This window comes from Lissotriton helveticus, chromosome 8, assembly GCF_964261635.1.
Source record: "Lissotriton helveticus chromosome 8, aLisHel1.1, whole genome shotgun sequence".
In the NCBI taxonomy this organism is placed as follows: domain Eukaryota; kingdom Metazoa; phylum Chordata; class Amphibia; order Caudata; family Salamandridae; genus Lissotriton; species Lissotriton helveticus.
The window spans coordinates 1,545,030-1,567,907 of NC_136069.1; the positions used below are offsets into that span (position 1 = coordinate 1,545,030).

General features: G+C 45.9%; 1 long non-coding RNA gene across 1 annotated transcript in view; it reads left to right on the forward strand.

Moving 5' to 3' along the window:
• Nucleotides 1-11,518: 11,518 nt before the first annotated feature.
• LOC144772196 (uncharacterized) overlaps nucleotides 11,519-22,878 on the forward strand; it is a 96,856-nt gene continuing 85,496 nt past the window's right edge. Inside the window, exon 1 of the long non-coding RNA XR_013599686.1 lies at nucleotides 11,519-11,562. This is a non-coding gene — a long non-coding RNA (uncharacterized LOC144772196). The remainder of the gene's footprint in view (nucleotides 11,563-22,878) is intronic.

The following is a 22,878-nucleotide window of genomic DNA, read 5'->3' on the forward strand; positions in this document are numbered from 1 at the left end:
TTGTTCTATTCCGTCCATCAACTGTGTGTCTTTTGCTTACTCGCTGTAGGGGGGGTCTCCCTGGAGAGGCTGCAGACGATGTCAGGGTGTCCTGGAGCAGTCACCCTCGGTGGACTCAGACTCTGGAACGCTGGGGGACCTCAAAGAGACACAGGACATCTGCAGTCAGTCCTCCCAGTGGTTCTGGAGGTTGCTGGTTGCAGGACAAGTTGGCTTTTGGTGCAGGATCTCTAGAAACTGCAAACAGGCTGGTGGGGATGGGGCCAAGTCAGTACTTCTCTACAGAATCATCTGCTGTGTGACTTCTTCTGTCCTACTTTGTAGGTTGCAGGAATCTAGGGAAGCAAGGTTCAGGGTCCTCCTAAACACTAAATGTAGGGGCGTTACTGGGGTGTGCAAGTCGGGACCAATGGGTCCCTCCCCTGTGGTGGGTACACCCCTTATTATGCCACCATCCAGTGGAAGGGTGGCATGAGCCTCGCTCTAATTGGCTGTGTCCCCTCATCTTCAAGATGGAAGTGACTGAGATGTGTGCTTCACTTCTCCTCCCCACCTGATGAGTATGGTTGGCAAAGGTGGGCACCCTTTTGTTCCTAACTCTGTTTTCCCCTGATTCTCCCACCAAAAGTGGGGGGCAGCTCCTGTGGGACCCAGTTGTGGGGGCATCAAAAGGCCTGGATGGGCTTTGTTTTTTGGCCCAGAGAGCGGGGACCCTCAACCCAGGGGTCCAAAAACCTGTCTGGTGGTACCAAATAGCGGGCAACCATTCAGGAACCACACCAGGGATGATTGTTTTTCAGGGGGCATCTCTAAGATGACCTGTGAGTGCATTTTACATTAAATCCCACAGTGGCATCAGTGTGGGTTTAATATGCTGAAAGGTTTGCTACCAAACTTGCCATGTTTTAGACAAAGCCATTATGGTGCTCTGGAGTTTGTAATGACCAACTTGCAGGCCATATACTCATTATGGCTTTACTGCACTTACAATGTCTTAGAATGGACTTGGACACTTTAGGGGTACCGTACTCATGCAACTTTGCCCTCACATGGGGGCTAGCACATCCTGCTAGAGGGGTGAATTGCCTAGGCCCAGGCAGTGGGTTGCAGGCATGGCACACAAGGATGTGTGCCATGTCAACTCTTCACTTTTCTCTGCATGAAAGCATGCAGCCTCTAATGGCAGTGTGTGGGTGTTAGAGTGCAGAGTCCCTAAGGATGGCACAATATGTGCTGCAGCCCTAAGAGGCCTTCCCTGGGCACAGTGTCCTTGGTACCCCCTGGTACCTTTTACAAGGGACTTACATGTGTCCAGAGCGGTGCAAATTCTGGGTACAAAGGTACAGTTTTGGTAAAGAACACGGGCCCTGGGAAACTGATTGTCAGGGATCCAGGGCACATCAATTCAAAGTGCATCAAGTGTCGGGCAAAAAGTGTGGCGGTTACTGCAACAGAAACCCACTTTGCTACATGTGTTCTTCTTTACCTGGAGTGCTGTGATAGCACATGTTTAACTACACCAGTATAGATTGTTCGAGTGATGCATTTTCATGGGTGAGATACATTTGTTCCCCACAATTTGTGTGTGATGCGTTGCAGGTGATGGAGCATGATAATGCACAGTGTTGTCAATGATGCATGCATAAATTTGCACATTTGTATGAGTTTGCGCCACAGCCCACAGTTTGGGTTCTGGAAACACATTGTTTCCTTCCTCTAGCAATTTTGAAGAAAACAAGAGACCCACAAGAGAAGTCATACAAAATGTTATCTGATATATGTCTTTTGCAAATATCGCAGACCTGTACTACTCAGGAGTAGGTTGAGTTTAGACACTCCTTGCATGCGATCGATTAGGATTCCGTGTGACAACTTAGATTGACAGTACGTTGTCTCCGAGTCTAACATTCCATATTACGTTCTGATGAAAGCTCAGGGCCTTATTGGCCAAAGATAAGGGCTGAAACATGTCGATGACTTAAGTGAGGGGTTTAGGATCATAGTATCTTGGTGTTGGACTTGGCCCTTTTTGCAGGGTCATCCCTGAACTTTTTGTCTTCCTCCTATATTTTTTCTGACCTGTTGTTGGCTATTTTATGACTCTGGGCACTTTACCACTGCTGATCAGTGATAAAGTGCATATGCTCTCCCTATTGTAAATTGATGTATTAATCAGTGGTTCCATGTTTGGCTATTTAGTTTACTTGTCAGACCCTAGTCTAGTGCACTAAGTGTGGCCAGGGCGTGTAAATCCAAATGCTGTTGGTGGGCCTGCAGCACTGGTTGTGCCACCCACAGAAGCATCCTTGTAAAATGTGTCTACGGTCTGCCATTGCAGAGCCTGTGTGCAGTGTGGTACTGTCGTGTTGACTGGGCAAGTGCACCCACTTGACAGTCCCTAAACCTTACCTTTTCTGCATATCAGTCACCCCTATAGCAGGCCCAAGGGCAGGGTGCATTGTAAGTATAAGGTAGGACAAGCCCTGGTGTGTGTGGCATGTCCTAATAGTGAATTACAGCCATTTTCGTTTTTCACTATTGCAAGGCTATCTGTTTACCATAGGCCAATATAGGCTGTTAGAATTGTTACATTTTATAATCCTAACAGACTCAGAGAACATGGTAGACATTCGAGTTTAGTATGCCTGAACTCAGAATAATAAAATACATATTTTAGTGAAGCTTGTTTTAATATTCTGTGTTTGCAAATATCACTTTTAGAAAGTAGGTATTTGCTTGCCTAACCTTTCAAGCCTGCCTCTGCTAGGTTGTGTATTTCTTTGTCTGGAGTTTGAGTGACAGGGCTGGGGGATTCCAGGAGACAGAATGAGTCAGTCCAGTGGTGAATAGAGAGATCTGCATCTAGATGGGAGGGAGAAGTTGCACCAGGGACCAGAATAGGACTGTGTCCGCCCCCCACAGTGCTGGCTCCACCCCCTGTGGTGTGTTTGATGTCTCTGCACCTGCACAGTGTAAGAAGATAAGGAGTCCTGTCAACAAAGTGTTCCAGGTCTGTACTTGCCTTCCACAATGCTGGTTCCACCTCCTGTCGGGCATCTGATGTGCATGCCCTGCACTGTGAAAGGAAAGGAGAAGTCTGGTAAACAAAGTGCTCAGGAACTGGTTTGGATTAGGCACAGGCCCCTCTTCCCTCAGATAACAAAGGAGTTTGGGGTATAAATATTGGGACTCTGATCCCATGAAGTTAGATCACTTTTGGATTAAAAGACGAAACCTTTACTGAGGAGAGGAACCTGAAGAAACGGAGGAGAGACTATTCCCAAGCTGAAGTGCTGCTTGGGGGGATTGGCCTGCAGTGGTTGCCTTACTGCCAAAGGAAGGAGAAAGGAACTTTGTGTACTTTGCTTTCAACTTGTGAAGGATCTCCAAGGGCTTGGGAAAGAGCTTGGCTCCTGCTGAAGTCTCAGGGACAACAGACTTCAACCCCCAGCTCCCCAGAGGGACTGCGTGTCGCAAAGAGCTGGAAGGGCAACTCAACGAGAAGAGGAGTGTCGCCGTCGCTGCTGCTGCCGTTGCAACTCCGAAGGAGGGTGTCGCCGCTGTAGTCGTCGCACTGCACCGCATCAGGAGAATAATCTCGCAACGAGGTCGGAGCGTGTCGCCATCGCTGTGCCTGCCGTTGCAACTCCGAAGGAGGGTGTTGCCGCTGAAACTGTCGCACTGCACCGCATCGAAGAAGAGCACCTTGCATCCCCGAGAAGCGCGCCGCCGTTGGAGCTGCTGCCGTCGAGTCTTGGATGTCACCACTGCAGTTGTCGCATCGTGCGGAAGCTTCACGCATCGTGGGAGAAGAACGTCGCCGCTGGAGCTGTTGCCGTCGCATCTTAAGGGTGTCGCCGCTGCAGTCCATGTATCGAACCGAGAACTTCTCGCATCCCCGAGAAGCATACCACATTTGGAAGATCTTCACGTCTTCATTTCTTTGCACCTGAACTTTTCCGCATTCCCATCGCTGCGACATTTCTTGTCGTGGAAGCGCAACGCAACCTAAGGTACTTTGACGCAAAGTGTCGCATCTAAGAACTGAACTAAGCTTAAATCTACCATCTTAAAGTAATAGAATTGTGTATTTTTGTCGTTTATGGTCTTGTGGTAACTCTATATAAAGTATACTTATTTTTGGATATAAAACCTGTGTGGTGTCCATTTGTAGTGTTGTCACTGGATTACTGTATGTGGTCACAAATGCTTAACTTACAACGCCTCTGAGATAAAGCCTTGCTGCTCGTGCCAAGCTACCAAGGGGGTGAGCAGGGGTTATTTTAGGAGTGTAATCCCCTTATCCTGACTAGAAGCGAGGGTCCCTATTTGTCACAAGTACCTACCTGTGCCAACTAGAGACCCCCAAATCTAACACTTAGTAATCCCCCTAATGTGTTTTTTAACCCATACCCACCTTGATCGTGAATAAAGGGATACCTATGGTAAAAGTGGGGTACTTTTATCTTTCAAATCCCTAGTAGGCTATATTTAAGTGCTCCCTGATATATGGTTGAGCCCGGCTATTTGGCTTATATGGACTGGGGGGAACATTATAATGAGACATGCCACTAATGGAGTGGGTGAGAGTCATATATAAAGAAAAGAGATATTTTCTTTATTGGTTTGGTCTTTCTGTCTAGAGAAGGAGTCTGATACCTCTCTGTGGCGAGTGTGTATTTTGGACCACCACAGACCACCGTCCTAAAGAGACCCAGGTGACCAGCTACAGAGCTCAGCATTCAAGAGACCCAGGTGACCACCACAGGGCACCTTCAAGAGACCCAGGTGACCACCACAGAGCACCTTTAAGAGACCGAGGTGACCACCACAGAGCACCTTCAAGAGACCAAGGGGACCACCACAGAGCACCTTCCTCAAGAGACCCAGGTAACCACCACAGAGCACCTTCAAGAGACCCAGGTAACCACCACAGAGCACCTTCAAGAGACCAAGGTGACAACCACAGGGCACCTTCAAGAGACCCAGGAGACCACCATAGAGCACCTTCAAGAGACCCGGGTGACCACCACAGGGCACCTTCAAGAGAACCAGGTGACCACCACAGAGCACCTTCAAGAGAACCAGGTGACCACCACAGGGCACCTTCAAGAGACCTAGGTGACCCCCATAGAGCACCTTCAAGAGACCCAGGTGACCACCACAGAGCACCTTCAAGAGACCTAGGTGACCCCCATAGAGCACCTTCAAGAGACCCATGTGACCACCACAGAGCACCTTCAAGAGACCCAGGTGACCACCACAGGGCACCTTCAAGAGACCCACATGACCACCACAGAACACCTTCAATAGACCCAGGTGTCCACCACAGAGCACCTTCAAGAGAGCCAGGTGACCACCACAGAACACCTTCAATAGACCCAGGTGTCCACCACAGAGCACCTTCAAGAGAGCCAGGTGACCACCACAGGGCACCTTCAAGAGACCTAGGTGAGCCCCATAGAGTACCTTCAAGAGACCCAGGTGACCACCACAGAGCACCTTCAAGAGACCCAGGTGACCACCACAGGGCACCTTCACGAGACCCAGGTGACCACCACAGAGCACCTTCAAGAGAGCCAGGAGACCACCACACTGCACCTTCTTCAAGAGACCCAGGTGACCACAGAGCACCTTCAAGAGACCCAGGTGACCACCACAGAGCACCTTCAAGAAACCCAGGTGACCACCACAGAGCACCTTCTTCAAGAGACCCAGGTGACCACAGAGCACCTTCAAGAGACCCAGGTGACCACAGAGCACCTTCAAGAGACCCAGGTGACCACCACAGAGCACCTCCCTCAAGAGACCCAGGAGACCACCACAGAGCACCTTCTTCAAGAGACCCAGGTGACCACAGAGCACCTTCAAGAGACCCAGGTGACCACAGAGCACCTTCAAGAGACCCAGGTGACCACAGAGCACCTTCAAGAGACCCAGGTGACCACCACAGAGCACCTTCAAGAGACCCAGGAGACCACCACAGAGCACCTTCTTCAAGAGACCCAGGTGACCACAGAGCACCTTCAAGAGACCCAGGTGACCAAAGAGCACCTTCAAGAGACCCAGGTTACCACAGAGCACCTTCAAGAGACCCAGGTGACCACCACAGAGCACCTTCAAGAGACCCAGGAGACCACCACAGAGCACCTTCTTCAAGAGACCCAGGTGACCACAGAGCACCTTCAAGAGACCCAGGTGACCACCACAGAGCACCTCCCTCAAGAGACCCAGGTGACCACTCCAGAGCAACTTCAAGAGACCCAGGTGACCAGAGAGCACATTCAAGAGACCCAGGTTGACCAGCTACAGAGCACCTTCAAGATATCCAGGTGACCACCACAGAGCACCTTCAAGAGACCCAGGTGACCACCACAGAGCACTTTCAAGAGACCCAGGTGACCACCACAGAGCACCTTCAAGAGACCCAGGTGACCACCACAGAGCATCTTCAAGAGACCAAGGTGACCACCACAGAGCACCTTCAAGAGAACCAGGTGACCACTACAGAGCATCTTCAAGAGAACCAGGTGACCCCCCAGAGCACCTTCAAGAGGCCAAGGTGACCACCGCAGTGCACCTTCCTCAAGAGACCCAGGTGACCACAGAGCACCTTCAAGAGACCCAGGTGACCACCACAGAGCACCGTCAAGAGACCCAGGTGGCCACCACAGAGCACCTTCCTCAAGAGACCAAGGTGACACCAGAGAGCACCTTCAAGAGACCCAGGTGACCACCTCAGAGCACCTTCAAGAGACCCAGGAGACCACCACAGAGCACCTTCAAGAGACCCAGGTGACCACAGAGCTCCTTCAAGAAACCCAGGTGACCACCACAGAGCACCTTCAAGAGACCCAGGTGACCACAGCACCTTCAAGAGACCCAGGTGACCACCACAGAGCACCTTCAAGAGATCAACGTGACCACCACAGACCACCTTCAAGAGACCCAGGTGACCACCACAGAGCACCTTCAACAGACCAGGGTGACCACCACAGAGCACCTTCAAGAGACCCAGTTGACCACCACAGAACACTTTCAAGAGACCCGGGTGACCACCACAGAGCACCTTCAAGATACCAAGGTTATCACCACAGAGCACCTTCAAGAGACCCAGGTGACCACCACAGAGCACCTTCCTCAAGAGACCCAGGAGACCACCAAAGGGCACCTTCCTCAAGAGACCCATGTGACCACCACAGAGCACCTTCAAGAGACCTGGATGACCAGCTACAGGGCACCTTCAAGAGACCAAGGTGACCACCACAGAGCACCTTCAAGAGACCCAGTTGACCACCACAGAGCACCTTCAAGAGACCCAGGTGACCCCCACAGAGCACCTTCAAGAGAACCAGGTGACTACCCCAGAGCACCTTCAAGAGGCCAAGGTGACCACCACAGAGCACCTTCAAGAGACCCAGGTGACCACCACAGAGCACCTTCTTCAAGAGACCCAGGTGACCACAGAGCACCTTCAAGAGACCCAGGTGACCACCACAGAGCACCTTCAAGAGACCAAGGTGACCACCACAGGGCACCTTCACGAGACCCAGGTGACCACCACAGAACACCTTCAAGAGACCCAGGTGACCACCACAGAGCACCTTCTTCAAGAGACCCAGGTGACCACAGAGCACCTTCAAGAGACCCAGGTGACCACCACAGACCACCTTCAAGAGACCCAGGTGACCACCACAGAGCACCTTCAACAGACCATGGTGACCACCACAGAGCACCTTCAAGAGACCCAGTTGACCACCACAGAACACCTTCAAGAGACCCGGGTGACCACCACAGAGCACCTTCAAGATACCAAGGTTATCACCACAGAGCACCTTCAAGAGACCCAGGTGACCACCACAGAGCACCTTCCTCAAGAGACCCAGGAGACCACCAAAGGGCACCTTCCTCAAGAGACCCATGTGACCACCACAGAGCACCTTCAAGAGACCTGGATGACCAGCTACAGGGCACCTTCAAGAGACCAAGGTGACCACCACAGAGCACCTTCAAGAGACCCAGTTGACCACCACAGAGCACCTTCAAGAGACCCAGGTGACCCCCACAGAGCACCTTCAAGAGAACCAGGTGACCACCCCAGAGCACCTTCAAGAGGCCAAGGTGACCACCACAGAGCACCTTCAAGAGACCCAGGTGACCACCACAGAGCACCTTCTTCAAGAGACCCAGGTGACCACAGAGCACCTTCAAGAGACCCAGGTGACCACCACAGAGCACCTTCAAGAGACCAAGGTGACCACCACAGGGCACCTTCACGAGACCCAGGTGACCACCACAGAACACCTTCAAGAGACCCAGGTGACCACCACAGAGCACCTTCTTCAAGAGACCCAGGTGACCACAGAGCACCTTCAAGAGACCCAGGTGACCACCACAGAGCACCCTCAAGAGACCAAGGTGACCACCACATAGCACCTTCAAGAGACCCAGGTGACCACCACAGAGCACCTTCAAGAGACCCAGGTGACCACAGAGCACCTTCAAGAGACCCAGGTGACCACAACAGAGCACCTTCAAGAGACGTAGGTGACCATCTCAGATCACCTTCAAGAGACCCAGGAGACCACCACTGAGCACCTTCTTCAAGAGACCCATGTGACCACCACAGAGCACCTTCAAGAGACCCAGGGGACCACCACAGAGCACCTTCAAGAGAACCAGGGGACCACCACAGAGCACCTTCAAGAGACCCAGGTGACCACTACAGAGCACCTTCAAGAGACCCAGGTGACCACCACAGAGCACCTTCAAGAGACCAAGGTGACCACCACAGGGCACCTTCACGAGACCCAGGTGACCACCACAGAACACCTTCAAGAGACCCAGGTGACCACCACAGAGCACCTTCTTCAAGAGACCCAGGTGACCACAGAGCACCTTCAAGAGACCCAGGTAACCACCACAGAGCACCTTCAAGAGACCCAGGTGACCACCACAGAGCACCTTCAAGAGACCAAGGTGACCACCACAGGGCACCTTCACGAGACCCAGGTGACCACCACAGAACACCTTCAAGAGACCCAGGTGACCACCACAGAGCACCTTCTTCAAGAGACCCAGGTGACCACAGAGCACCTTCAAGAGACCCAGGTGACCACCACAGAGCACCCTCAAGAGACCAAGGTGACCACCACATAGCACCTTTAAGAGACCCAGGTGACCACCACAGAGCACCTTCAAGAGACCCAGGTGACCACAGAGCACCTTCAAGAGACCCAGGTGACCACAACAGAGCACCTTCAAGAGACGTAGGTGACCACCTCAGATCACCTTCAAGAGACCCAGGAGACCACCACTGAGCACCTTCTTCAAGAGACCCATGTGACCACCACAGAGCACCTTCAAGAGACCCAGGGGACCACCACAGAGCACCTTCAAGAGAACCAGGGGACCACCACAGAGCACCTTCAAGAGACCCAGGTGACCACCACAGGGCACCTTCACGAGACCCAGGTGACCACCACAGAACACCTTCTTCAAGAGACCCAGGTGACCACCACAGAGCACCTTCTTCAAGAGACCCAGGGGACCACCACAGAGCACCTTCAAGAGACCCAGGTGGCCGCCCAGAGCACCTCCCTCAAGAGACCCAGGTGACCACCACAGAGCACTTTCAAGAGACCCAGGAGACCACCAAAGGGCACCTTCCTCAAGAGACCCAGGAGACCACCAAAGGGCACCTTCCTCAAGAGACCCAGGTGACCACCACAGAGCACCTTCAAGAGACCCAGGTGACCACCACAGAGCACCTTCAAGAGACCCAGGTGACCACCACAGAGCACCTTCAAGAGACCCAGGTGACCACCACAGAGCACCTTCAAGAGAGCCAGGTGACCACCACAGAGCACCTTCAAGAGACCCAGGTGACCACCACAGAGCACCTTCAAGAGACCCAGGTGACCACCACAGAGCACCTTCAAGAGACCCAGGTGACCACCACAGAGTACCTTCAAGAGACCCAGGTGACCACCACAGAGCACCTTCCTCAAGAGACCCAGGAGACCACCACAGACCACCTTCAAGAGACCCAGGTGACCACCACAGGGCCCCTTCAAGAGACCCAGGAGACCACCACAGAGCACCTTCGTCAAGAGAACCAGGTGACCACAGAGCACCTTCAAGAGACCTAGGTGACCACCACAGAGCACCCTCAAGAGACCAAGGTGACCACCACAGAGCACCTTCAAGAGACCCAGGTGACCACCACAGAGCACCTTCAAGAGACCAAGGTGACCACCACAGGGTACCTTCAAGGGACCCAGGTGACCACCACAGAGCACCTTCAAGAGACCCAGGGGACCACCACAGAGCACCTTCAAGAGACTAGGGTGACCGCACAGAGCACCTCCCTCAAGAGACCCAGGTGACCCCTCATAGCACCTTCAAGAGACCAATGTGACCGCACAGAGCACCTCCCTCAAGAGACTCAGGTGACCACCACAGAGCACCTATAAGAGACCCAGGTGACCACCACAGCGCACCTTCAAGAGACCCAGCTGACTACCACAGAGCACCTTCAAGAGACCCACGTGACCAGCTACAGAGCTCAGATGTCTGTGCTGTGGCCAGACCTGCAGTCCACCTCACTTGGCGTCTTAGGAGCTGGAACATGAAGTATGAATAGAGAAGCAAAGGCATTCCTCATTACTTTGATTGAATTAGATACATATTGAAGTTTTTGAACTTTTTGTGGGAGATTGTATTGTAAATCATGTCTTCATTTCAGCAAAGCCTTTTTTTAATTATGAATTTTATTGATGTTTTTGTGATTGCTGTTTTAGTGATGTTTCAGTTTTATGGTGTAGAGTTAAGTAAGTTATTACTGATTATGAGGAGAGAGTGTTTGTACAAATGACAGGGAGACAAGAGTGCTCTCTTCTTTTAATGCCCTTGGTATATGAGATGTGATTAAAGTTGCACTGACGTTCTTCGGCTCAGTGATTCCTTGGCGAGCCTTCCTCAGGATGGGTGGGATGGGATCTGAACTCTGCCCATCAAAGTCCGGACTTAATGCTCCTTGAAGGTGCGAATGAACATAGAGAAATTCTTTCAAGAAATGAAACGCACAAACGGTCTGGAAGCGGTGAACTGAATCTCATAGTAACGGTAAATGTATCTGCATGAGAATTCACTGGCAGATTGGGGTATTCCGATGACAGCGGTCCTATACCTGTGTATAAATTATGCAGTTCTTTGAGGATGGCAGGTTGGGCTCCTACTGCTAGCTACATCCCAGCCTCCGACCTGGAGGCTTTCAACAAACTACTGACAACTACTGAGAACATGCCGCAGCTGCTACTTAAAATAACCTCGAGTCAAAACCGACCAATAACTTAAAATGTTGGTTGAACTTTGGAAAACCCAGGTTTGATTTGATTGTAATTTCGCCTGTTTTGATTTGACACAATGCTGCTAGCGACCGCCAGTCTGGATTCAGATACACACTTTAGGAGAAACCGGTTCATATAGTGAGTTAACATTTGTCTTTTCTATTTTTAGGGGATATTGATTTCAAGCTAAAAGAAAACCCAAGGGCACCGAGTGAGTATAATTGAATTTATTAGTTATTATTGGACTAATGCTTTTATGTTTTTTAATTCGATTCCAGAGACATTAAATTATTAAATATATCCCAATGCTACTTGCCCTAGATGCAAGTTGGTAATGTTGAGATGCGCGTGGGTTCTGTCCTCACTGGGTCGGTTGGGTGTGAAGACCCCCTCATCTAGTGGGGTTGAACAAACCTGAAGATTTGTTTCACCATTGAGAAAGATCTGTCTGCTTCTCCAAAGAGCATGAGTTTACCAGCACTGGCAGCCTTTGTAGACAATTCATTACCCCAGTTCAGAGCTGGACTCAAAGTCAAACAAGCATGTGCAATGCAATAGGTCTTGCATTTGCGAGAGAGTGTGCTCTTAGCATTATGAAATGACAATATCTTTTATTTATGTGTTTGAAAAACCTTCAAGCGGTGCGTAAACAGAGCTTGCAGGTTTTCTAAACATATCAATAAAAGGCTTTGACATTTACAATGTCAATAGCGCACACTCTTGCAAATGCGAGAATTGTGTGCCATTCATGCTTTAGCTGTAAACATTTTATGATCTCTGCATCTCATATTAAGTGTAAGAGGAGTGCCTGGAGCCAGTTGTGTTTGTGAAGGGTAAAAGAAGGAGATTGGTGCCGAAGCGATTGCGTTAGAGGAAGAGCACTTCTTCATCAGGCATTTTATGTTATAACCCGATGACATATACAGTTTAAGCAGTTTAAGGAAATATCCTTACAAACCTCAAACATATACTAGTAAGTACTTTGCTCATGAAATGCAGCCTCTTTTATGCAAATAATTTAGTGGTAATATTTGCTTTTTTTTTTAGATTTAGAGTGTATTTTTACGTGCCTTTCACATTTATGTTTAAATTGTTGTATTGACTTTTTTTGTAAGTTTGAGTTTATTGAAAACCAGAGGAAAAAAAACAACAGTTTGTTAAGCAAAATAGCTCATAGTTAACAATTAATATCATATTATGGGATAGGAAATGCAAAGGATACAATAAACATTTTATGCAAGAAGGTAAAAGATGAAAAGAAGAAAAGTTGGGAGGGGAGAAATAATATAGTCATTACAATAGAAAGATTAAGGAGAAACGAACTAAAATATCCAACATTGTATGCAAGTAAATTTTCAATAAAAAGATATGGTTATATAATTACATTGGCGTAAAACACAGTAACATCTGAACATTTTTAAGAAAAAGACAACAAGGTATGATCATGGCGGTATACGGGCATCATCTGGTGTATTCACAACAGTAGCATTAGAAATATTTGAAGAAGCGGACCTAGATAAATATGTAGTGAGTGGGAGCCACAGCAAATCTATTTTAATTGCTAGAGAAATAGGGGTGACATAATTGGTATTGAGTCTGTGAGGGAAATATATGGAGTTCCACCAGGCTCTGAAAGTAATTTTATCTGTATGTTTCCAGTTTGAAGTTATTAAATGTAAGGCTATAGGTAATAATAAATCTAACAACTTTAAATTTGATGGGGATTGAGGCCAATAAGGTGACAGAGTACCTAAGAAAATATTAGGTAGGGAAAAGGGAATATTAACTTTAAAAATCTTGTTAATTTGAGACCAAATTGATTGACAGAATGTATACATATTAGGACAGTCAAATAGCATGTGTCAGCATTGAATGCATTTGGGCAGGGACAGGACCAGCAAACAGATGGAGTATTAGGAGAGAATGAAGCTAGTGTTACTGGGGAGTATAGTATTCATTAATAAACAAAATAAAGAGTCTGGGTAGTATAAGCCTCCCTCTAAGTTTTGTGAATCTTTAACCATAATTTATCCCACATAGAAGCAGGCCAGCATTGTGAAAAATCCCTTTCCCATGCCAATTCAGTCTTTCATTTAAGCCGTTCTGAAGGCAATAGTAAGAACTTGTAAATAGAAGATGCAGAAGGGGAAGTATCTAATAAGGGAAATATTGTAGAACATGTTATAGGAATATTAGGGAGAGATGGGAGTTTTAGAAGATATTGCTGAAGAGAGGGACGCAAAAGATCATATTGTTTTGTGAAAGAATTAGGAAGAGAAAATTTAGACTCGAGATCAGCAAAAGATAAAGGTTTATTGTTAAGCAGGAGTTGAGAAATCCATATGAAACCCTTGGATCTCCAGTAAAAATTGTGATTTTTGATACGTAGTAATTTATTATGCCAAATGTGTTGTTGAGATAGCGAAGTGAAGGAAGGATAAGAAGACGGTAGGAGAGGAGTTAAAAGTTTACGAGTATGAGAGATAACAGAAGAGGAGGTATTAGTAGTGAATGCAAGAGACTCTTGAAGGTCAAAAGGGAAGTGAGAGATTTTTCAATGGATAACCAAACCGGGGAATATGTAGAGATATCAGAAGAGAGCCAGCGGAAGGCTTGTTTTAGGGAGAATGAAGTAAAGAAAAATTCCTAGGCTATCTTAACAAACACAAATATGCAAGGGAGAGTAAATTAATGAAACCAAGAAAGATAATTTAAAAAAAAAACATTCATTTTAATGATTTATAAAAATAAATCAATTCAAAATTGTGTAACAAAACAATACCTAGCGTAAATCAAGAAGACTCATAACATTTCATTTGTTTAAAAATCAAGAGAAGGAATACATATATAAAAAACTAATGTCAAAATGTATAAACTCTATTGACGCGCGTTTCGGCGTACTCGACGCCTTCTTCAGGAATAGCCACAAATTGCTTTACTGTTTTGAGGTATCAAAACCATACGGAATCACTAACTGGTGAATGAGATCCTATTAGATCCAACCTTAAATTTGTTTTGTGATATGTAGGAGGAAAAAAGGGTGAAGCTCTAATATGGATAACCTTCTCTCTTTAGAATTTGATCCAACCCTCAAAATGTATAATGTTTCCTTTATCGCATTGTCTCTTAATGATAATCGGGGTGTAGGAACACAATGCTGATTTAGAAGATTTTCGCTCTTCAGACTTAGATCCAATTTAAAATACTTTTTTTAAAAAGGAATACTCTTTGCTATCCGTAGTCAGATGCATCCAGATATGACTCTTTAGCTTTAGCTTTTATTTTGACCTCCGTAACGGAAACTACTCTTTAGGAGATAAGAAGAAGCAGTCTCTGTGGATAATTTATTAAAAGTAATCTTAGCAGCAATAAGATCATTTAAAGAGGATTCAGTGTTAGAGGGATAATAAGCGTATTCTAGTTTTTTAATTTTAGCGAGTAATTGAGTCAACTCTTTTTCAAAAGAATCCCAAACCATAGTGGGAAAGGACTCCGGAGTTGTAATAATAGTGAAAAATTCAGAAGCGAAAGTGCTGAATTGGCTAGAGAAATTAGAATCCATAAGCAATGAGTTATTAAAACGCCATCTACCAGCACATGGGACAAAAGGTATTAAGTCAAAATTGACAAAAACCGAGGCATGGTCTGATATTAAAATAGAACCTATCTCAGAACGGAGAACTTGTTGAGTAAAATATTTACTTAGAAAGAGATAATCAATACAAGATTGTGACTGGTGTAGGGGTGAAAAATAGCTGTATTCTCGAAGATCTGGATGACAAAGTCTCAAGAAATCGACTAGGGATTTTCGACGTATGTTAGAAGCGAATTGTGAATGCATTTTAGTATTTACAACTTTGACTGGGAAATGTCTATCTAGGATGGGGTCATAAATTTGATTGCAGTCACCACAAAAAATAATATAATCATCATCTAGCGAAAGTAATGACATTTGCATCCAGAAAGTATTATCAACAGAAACTGGACCATACACATTAAAGAAAACTAACGGTATTTTATCTATAAGTAATTTAACAATAACCCAGCGACCATCTGAGTCAGCTTCTTGATGAACAACTGAAACATTAAACTTTTATGACAAAGAATTAAAACACTGTATTTCTTACCCAAAGCCGGACGAGAGAATACATTGCTACACAACATTTCTTTAATTTAGAAGCTTCTGCATCGAACAAATTAGATTTTTGGAGTAAAGCAATGTCACTTTTTAACTTAGCTATCAGAGACAGTACTCGTTGTCTTTTAAGAGGGTTACCTAATCCCTTAATATTCCATGGAGTAAGCCTGAATTTAACTGGAAGGAAATAAAATAATTAACCATTGAGTATACAATGTAATAATCAGTCTTAAATTTGAGAATATTCAGTAAATATGGACCTTTGAGAATATTCAGTAAATATGGACCAATGGCGTCAACAACAGTGAAACATTGAGGAACCATTGCAAAACCACTAGCAATTATAAGAGCTATAAGAGAGCAGAATAGTAAGGAAAAAGGAGAGAGTTGCAGATGAGAGGATAAAGAAAAGAAACAAGAAAGAAAAGAGAGAAAAAGGAAAAAAGAGAGTTAAAGGAGGAAGGGGAAAAAGAAGGAGAAGAGGAAAAGGAGGATGAAGAAAGAGGATGAAGGAAAGAACAGTGAAAAAAGACAGTACGTATCATCAGTTAGTACAAAACAGGGATAGAAATGAATACAGAATGATAGACGACTGCAATACGTACCTTTTGAGGCGACGTAAAAAGAAAAATACGAGGAGTGGCGACACGAAGGAGAAGATGACACCACGAACCAGGGAGGGTGCACCACAATGGTGATTCATGAGAATAAGTAGGAAACAAACTCAAATACATGTCAAAAAGGAACACCTGCAGAAATATAGGAGAAGCTAAAAGGGAAATGAAAAATAGGAACAGGTGATAAGATAAATGTTAACAGGAACCGGCAAAAAGAAACAAGGTAAGTAAAACCGATTCAAAGCATAGTATCAAGAAAATAAAAGGAGTGATTCAAGGCCTGGAAGACGATGCGGAAGAAGAAGGACCAGAAGTTTCCATGGATGTATTGGAGTGCAGGTGAATACATTTCTTCAGATCAAATGGATCATCAAAAGTAGAAGTGGTATTTTGGAATGTAACTTAGAACAAACACGGATTAAATAGTCCATAGTGTGCTCCGAGCGTAGGTAGGGCTGGACGAAGATCAAGGAATTATTTCTGTCGCTTGGATGTTGCTGAGGAGACATCCTGTGAAATAAAAAGCTTAGAGCCTAACCAAGCAAGTTGTTTTTTGTGTTCGGCTGCATTTAAGACAAGCAACAAATCAGTAAATTGCAAAAATAGAAAGAATTCACCTCGCGGTTTTGAAGGAGCAGATGACGAAGATAGGCGAGGACCCAGCCTGTGTGCTCACTGAATATTCAAGTTTGTAGATGGAAGGAGGTCGAGAAGCTTTATTAAAAAGTTATTGAAGAAGTTGACAGGGTCATTATCCTCCAATCCCTCGGGAAGACCATATAAACGAAGATTATTGCGTCTGTTCCTGTTTTCAAGGTCTGCTGCTGATTTTTTTCAGTGTAAGGACCTCTCTCCAAGGCAGACACTTTAGTAGGTAAAGACTGTAAGACTTTGACATGTTGTTCCACTGTAATGATGCGGGATTCCATAGATGCCCATTTAGAGTCCAACACTTGTAAGCAAGAGTTAGTTTCCTCAATGAATGGGCGCAGAGAGCGAATTTTGTCAAGAACCATGTCCAAAGCGACTGGAGAGCTAGCCTTTGGTGGAGAAGAAGAATCCTGTTTGAGGCGCTTGTTCATAGAGAATGCGGTCTGTGCTTTGATTGAAGGCGTTGGCGAAATCGCCGTTTTGGAGAAACCCGGCTGCGCCATTTTAGTTGTATTGTGAAACGAAGCAGTTGTATGAGGTGGGACTGAGACAGGAGCGTGAGCAGCATATCTCTTGTTAGTAAAAAGCAGCTTCTTAGTCCTGCCCAAAAGGCAAAGGAAGAGAGAAATTCCATCTAGGTAAGAGAAAACATCAAAAGACCTTCACAGCCAGTCAGAAAATTCCCGAATGTAGAGAATAGGGGTGTGAAGGATATTGTTGTGGAATAATAAAGTCACATCCAGCCCAAATGAGCAAAGAAACACCTCAGGATAATAGAGGTAGCATAATGTTGAGGTCAAAGCAATAAAAAAGGCATCGTGCTTGAGGAGAAATACAAAGAATTCAATGCTTAGAAAAAACAAAATGGCGGACGTATAGCTGCTGCAGGGGTTGTAGGAATTAACATCCAAAAGGAGTAAAAACAGGCATTTTTCCTAAAGAAATCCACTCAAGAGGACTTCCGATTTCAAAAACGCACCGTTTCCATGAAGAAATCGTGCTGGAGCGGCAAAAAACGTAGCGGTTGCTCCCGTTGCAATGTGTAGCTCCGAGTTCAGGTGGCCATCTTGGCCTGCACCGCGCGCGCCTCCGTATTGACTTTTATAGGTAAACAAGAGAAGGCAGGCATACCACCCAATATACCTTTTTAGATATCTATCTCACGCAAACCCACACAGCCATGCAAGCAGGCACACACATGCCACACAGACACACACTAGTATGCACCCCCCGTGCATGAAAATATGTGCTTCTATAATTTGCTTCAAATGAAGAATCATCGTCCATAATCACAGCAAGGCCCTCTTCTGCATGCTAAAGAGCTTTGCAATAATTAACAAGGCTGCACCAAGGTGTTATCAAGCAGGGAAAACAGTGAACTCTCAGGAAGCACGAACCCCCAAAAGGGAGCAGACTTCAATATGATGCTGTCTGTCTCCTGTTACCTCTTCACGATTCACTCTGGAATATTGGCCATTATTACAAGATATTTCCATCCAAACTCAGTGGTGGCTGGTGAAATTTGAAAGTGGTGGGGGAGAACTTTGAGATGTACTATACATGGAAAACGTAATATCTTTACAGAACCTGTTTCATCTGTGCTCGGATTTCCCATTAAGGACTGAACAACAGCAGCGCAGCTGCACATTTGGTTTCACATATCCTAATCAGCCGAACCTGGTGAATAAAGTAAACTTGGTAAAAACAGTTCCACCCTATTTTACCAACATTGGGGAGAGAATGTGGCCTAACGGCTATGGCTGTCGACCTTGGAGCTGGGGAACTCAAGTCTCGGAAAGGACGAGTCACATCCTGTGATTCTGGCCAAATCACTTCATTTCCCCGTGCCTAACAAAAATGAATGTGTCCTTCTGTAGCGAAACTGGTGCTCATTCAAAGCGGTCTCATACCTCAGGGTCTAGTGGGCGCTATATAAAACTCTACAAAAAAACATTCATGCGAGCTTCCGGCACAGCTGAAAAACGAAAACAGTATAACAGAGAGCTGTGTGCATGGTTGTTTTATTCAAAGTACGGGACTGCAGGAACAAAACATCAATCAGCTGGGGATGGTTGTTGTTGAAGTTACAGGCTGTTTATTATTATTAAACTAACAGTGCATGACGAAGGCAAAGCCTATTCAGTGGAGACAGTTTTACAAGTAAATAAGATTGTAATAAAACCACCCACTAGAGACGGTTGAGCTGGAGAAAGAGGAAGTGCTGTTTCTCAGCATAGAAGACAAGGTGTCGCTCTTCAATGCTTCTGACTCAATAGAAAGAAACCCAAAGTCAGAATGCCGCCTTTTTCTGCAGCCAGCCCATGAGCGTGGAGAAGTAAACAAACTGTGGCTGGTACTGGAGGGGGTGGACCCTCACTAGGCTGATCACCACCCACTCCTTCCTTCAGCTCATCGGTCTGCTCCACCCGGCCCTTTGCATAAAAGGAGTCCCGCTGACCCCTCTCTGGACCACAGCAGTAAATACCCAAATGGAAACATTTTCATTACTGAGGAAAGACTTCTCACAGGTGTCTCACTTACAGATGAGTGAAAGAGTTACCAGCGCTCCCAGGGAAAGCCTTATTGTCTGGCTGATTACTACCATGGTAACCCAGCAGCAGCTTCCTTTGTGCACAGTAACAAATAGCAATAACAAATCACTGAAAGCTTAGAATTGTTCACTACCTGCAAAACTCTGACCTTGGATGAAAGCTCGGAGTGATAAAATCTTGCAGGTGGCTCCTAGGAGGCTGCAGCTCTTGTAACATGGCAGGAGGGATGAGGGATGGGACTGGAGCACAAGGAGGAGGGGAAGGGGATGCAAGGCCTCATGCCTTCTTACAAACAAGACTTCGACAAGCCCAATCCCCCGGAAAAGGAAGTCCAAAACCAAACCAGCATCCTACCAAAACAACGATGGACATCGCCAAGTGCAAATAGGCTAAAGAAAGGCTAAAACAATACAAGCAACAGAGTGAGAGGCACAGCCTGCGAGGCAGCACTAACACAACTGTGGCATTAACCCCTTGAACGCCGCCGGTATTTCCCCGTGATGCGGGAAAATTCCACGCATGTGCAGATTGGACGGCTCCCGGCCATCTGACGCACATGTCCACCAAGACGTCAGACGGCCCCGGCCATCTGACGCATGAAAGGCGTTAAGAGGAGGTGGGAGGAAGAATGCTATATTTAAATGTAAGCAGCTAGGGCGCTGAAGCTAAACACAGGTAATCAGAAACATAGCAGGAAACCAAGAAAAAAATAGTCCCCCAAAGAACAGATAAAGAGCCACAGCGGAATGAGATAGTACTTAGTCCCTGCTGCCTGGGAGAAACAGGAGAGAAAAGGAGGGACAAAGAGGCAAGATTGACTCGCAAGGAAGGATTTTTAAAGGTCAGTGAAACAAACAAATCAAAAACAGGGGGATGGCTTTAATCCCACAAGAGAAGTATACAAAAGTATATAAGAGGTCGAATGCTTACGCTCAACCTAAAAATGACCGATTGTGCAGCAGACCTGCAGGTTAAACGGTTTGTGACGTCAAAGAAGTAACTTTACTGTCTGTGCAGTTTATTATTTCATCTGGTTCCTATTATCTTTAAAAATTATCCCTTCTATAATCTCTCAGAGCGGGAGGTGACATCACAAGAAAGGGCAGTGCACTTCCGCTCATGGTGTTTCTAACACCCAAAACGCACATACAAGAAGTTTTCAGAGAGGCACAATGATGGGGATATGTGTTTTGTTTGAGAAGTGTGTAAATTGTGTTGCCATCAGGATGGGGGTGAAGGCCCCAGGGACTGTGTGAACTATGTTTATAAGAGTCTGTTCCCTCGTCATCGACCAACTATGAGAAAACATATAGCCTCACTCAGAGTTTGTTGGACAAGCGCCACGGAGTGCTCTGTTTCCCAAACTATCGATCTGGGCATGCATCTCGTTTTGAGATGGGCGAATTTTAAGTTTTCCATCATCAGAAAACTTCCTCTGTCGGGTCATCCCAGTCGGGGCCTTCAGAGGATGGACACTGCACTGTCCTCCCTATATAGAGTAAATCGTTTATCATCTTAATTTCTAGAACTGCCAGGAAAAACCTAGTAGTCATCAACAGAAAAAAAAATAATGTCCTCTACACCTCCCTGTTTTTTTTTTCTTGAGTGTGGGGTCATTAGTTTTTTGTTTTTAAGAAACAAACTACCCCTTTAGAAATCTGTTTTTAAAAAACCAAACCTTTGGAAAGATACGACGAATGTCCATCAAACCCAACAGGGACCATCCACCAAACATTTATACATCAAATGGAACCTCTGTGAAGGTGGTTCCTTTCAATGTACAGAGACGACCGCTGGGCCGATGGTTCCTTTCAATGTACAGAGACGACCGCTGGGCCGGTGGTTCCTTTCCATGTACAGAGATGGTCGCTGGGCCGGTGGTTTCTTTCAATGTACAGAGATGGTCGCTGGGCCGATGGTTCCTTTCAATGTACAGAGATGACCGCTGGGCCGGTGGTTCCTTTCTATGTACAGAGACGACCTCTGGGCCGATGGTTCCTTTCAATGTACAGAGATGGTCACTGGGCCGATGGTTCTTTTCAATGTACAGAGATGGTCACTGGTCCGGTGGTTCCTTTCAATGTACAGAGATGACCGCTGGGCCGGTGGTTCCTTTCCATGTACAGAGATGGCCACTGGGCCGGCGGTTCCTTTCAATGTACAAAAATGACCGCTGGGCGGTGGTTCCTATTAATGTACAGAGACGACCACTGGGTGGGTGGTTCCTTTCAATGTACAGAGATGACCGCTGGGCCGGTGGTTCCTTTTAATTTACAGAAATGACCGCTGGGCCGGTGGTTCCTTTCCATGTACAGAGATGGCCACTGGGCCGGCGGTTCCTTTCAATGTATAGAGATGGTCACTGGGCCGGTGGTTCTTTTCAATGTACAGAGATGGTCACCGGGCCGGTGGTTCTTTTTAATGTACAGAGATGGTCACTGGGCCGGTGGTTCCTTTTTTTTTTTATTTAATATTTTTATTGAAAATACATGAGTAAACAGAATTCAAATTGATCGCTTTACAGCATAATAACACAAATCTTCTTGCAAGAAAAAAAAAATAATTTTTGTTTCACAAAAGACGAATAAAGGAGGAGAAAGAAAAGACTAAGAAAAGATTTGGGGAGCCAAATCACAGATTAAATATCTACATCCAAATAAGTCATGACTGTGCTCCAAATTTGCAAACCCAATTTCTTTTTACGTCGCCCTTTGAGAGCATACAGACTGTGCTCCATATTAAACATAGAAAAAAACCTTGCCCTCCAGCCCTCGAATGTAGGGGGTTCTTTTTGTAACCAATTTGAGGCTATACATAATCGTAATACAGCCGTGGCTAAAAAAAATAAATATACATTCTTACGTGGGATTACTTCAGCCGCATCCCCCATCTCAACCCCTAGCAAAATCTGAACAGGTGATAAATGCATAGGAGCTCCTAATATTTCTGTTAGGAACTTGTCCAGGTGCTCCTATAATCTGGTTAATGATGGACACGCATAAAAAATATGTACATCATCAGCAGCGGAGTACCCGCACCGAAAACATTTCCCCGCTTGATCACTACTCCATCTTATCTGGGGTATATTACAAGCTAAAGGTGGATTTATAATGCTGCCCAGTTAATTTAGCAGATAAAAATAATTGCGTAGCTAATTCAATAGAGGCCGCTAGATGAATATCCTGGCGCCCCAGTCTAAGCCCCCATTTACGACGTTGCTCCTCCAGGTCATTAGGCTTAGTACTAAGCATGAGCGCGTATAATGTGCCAATCCTTAAAGCTTTTCTGTTCGCTTCTATCAAAAGATTGGGTTGGATATTACCACAAGTATTCAGTAGATAGTGCCTAATTTGTAGATATTTAAAAAATCCACCGGGGCAGATGATATTGCTCCCTAAGTTGATCAAATGATTTGAGACCCTCTTCAGAAAAAAGATCCCCCACTAACATAATACCTTTTGATCTCCAATTATACACAATGCGTTCCTAAAATACACTTGGAAAAAAAGTTGTAGCAGCCAATGGTGTGTACCAGGATATTTTTTCGAACCCATACATTTTCGTGATTG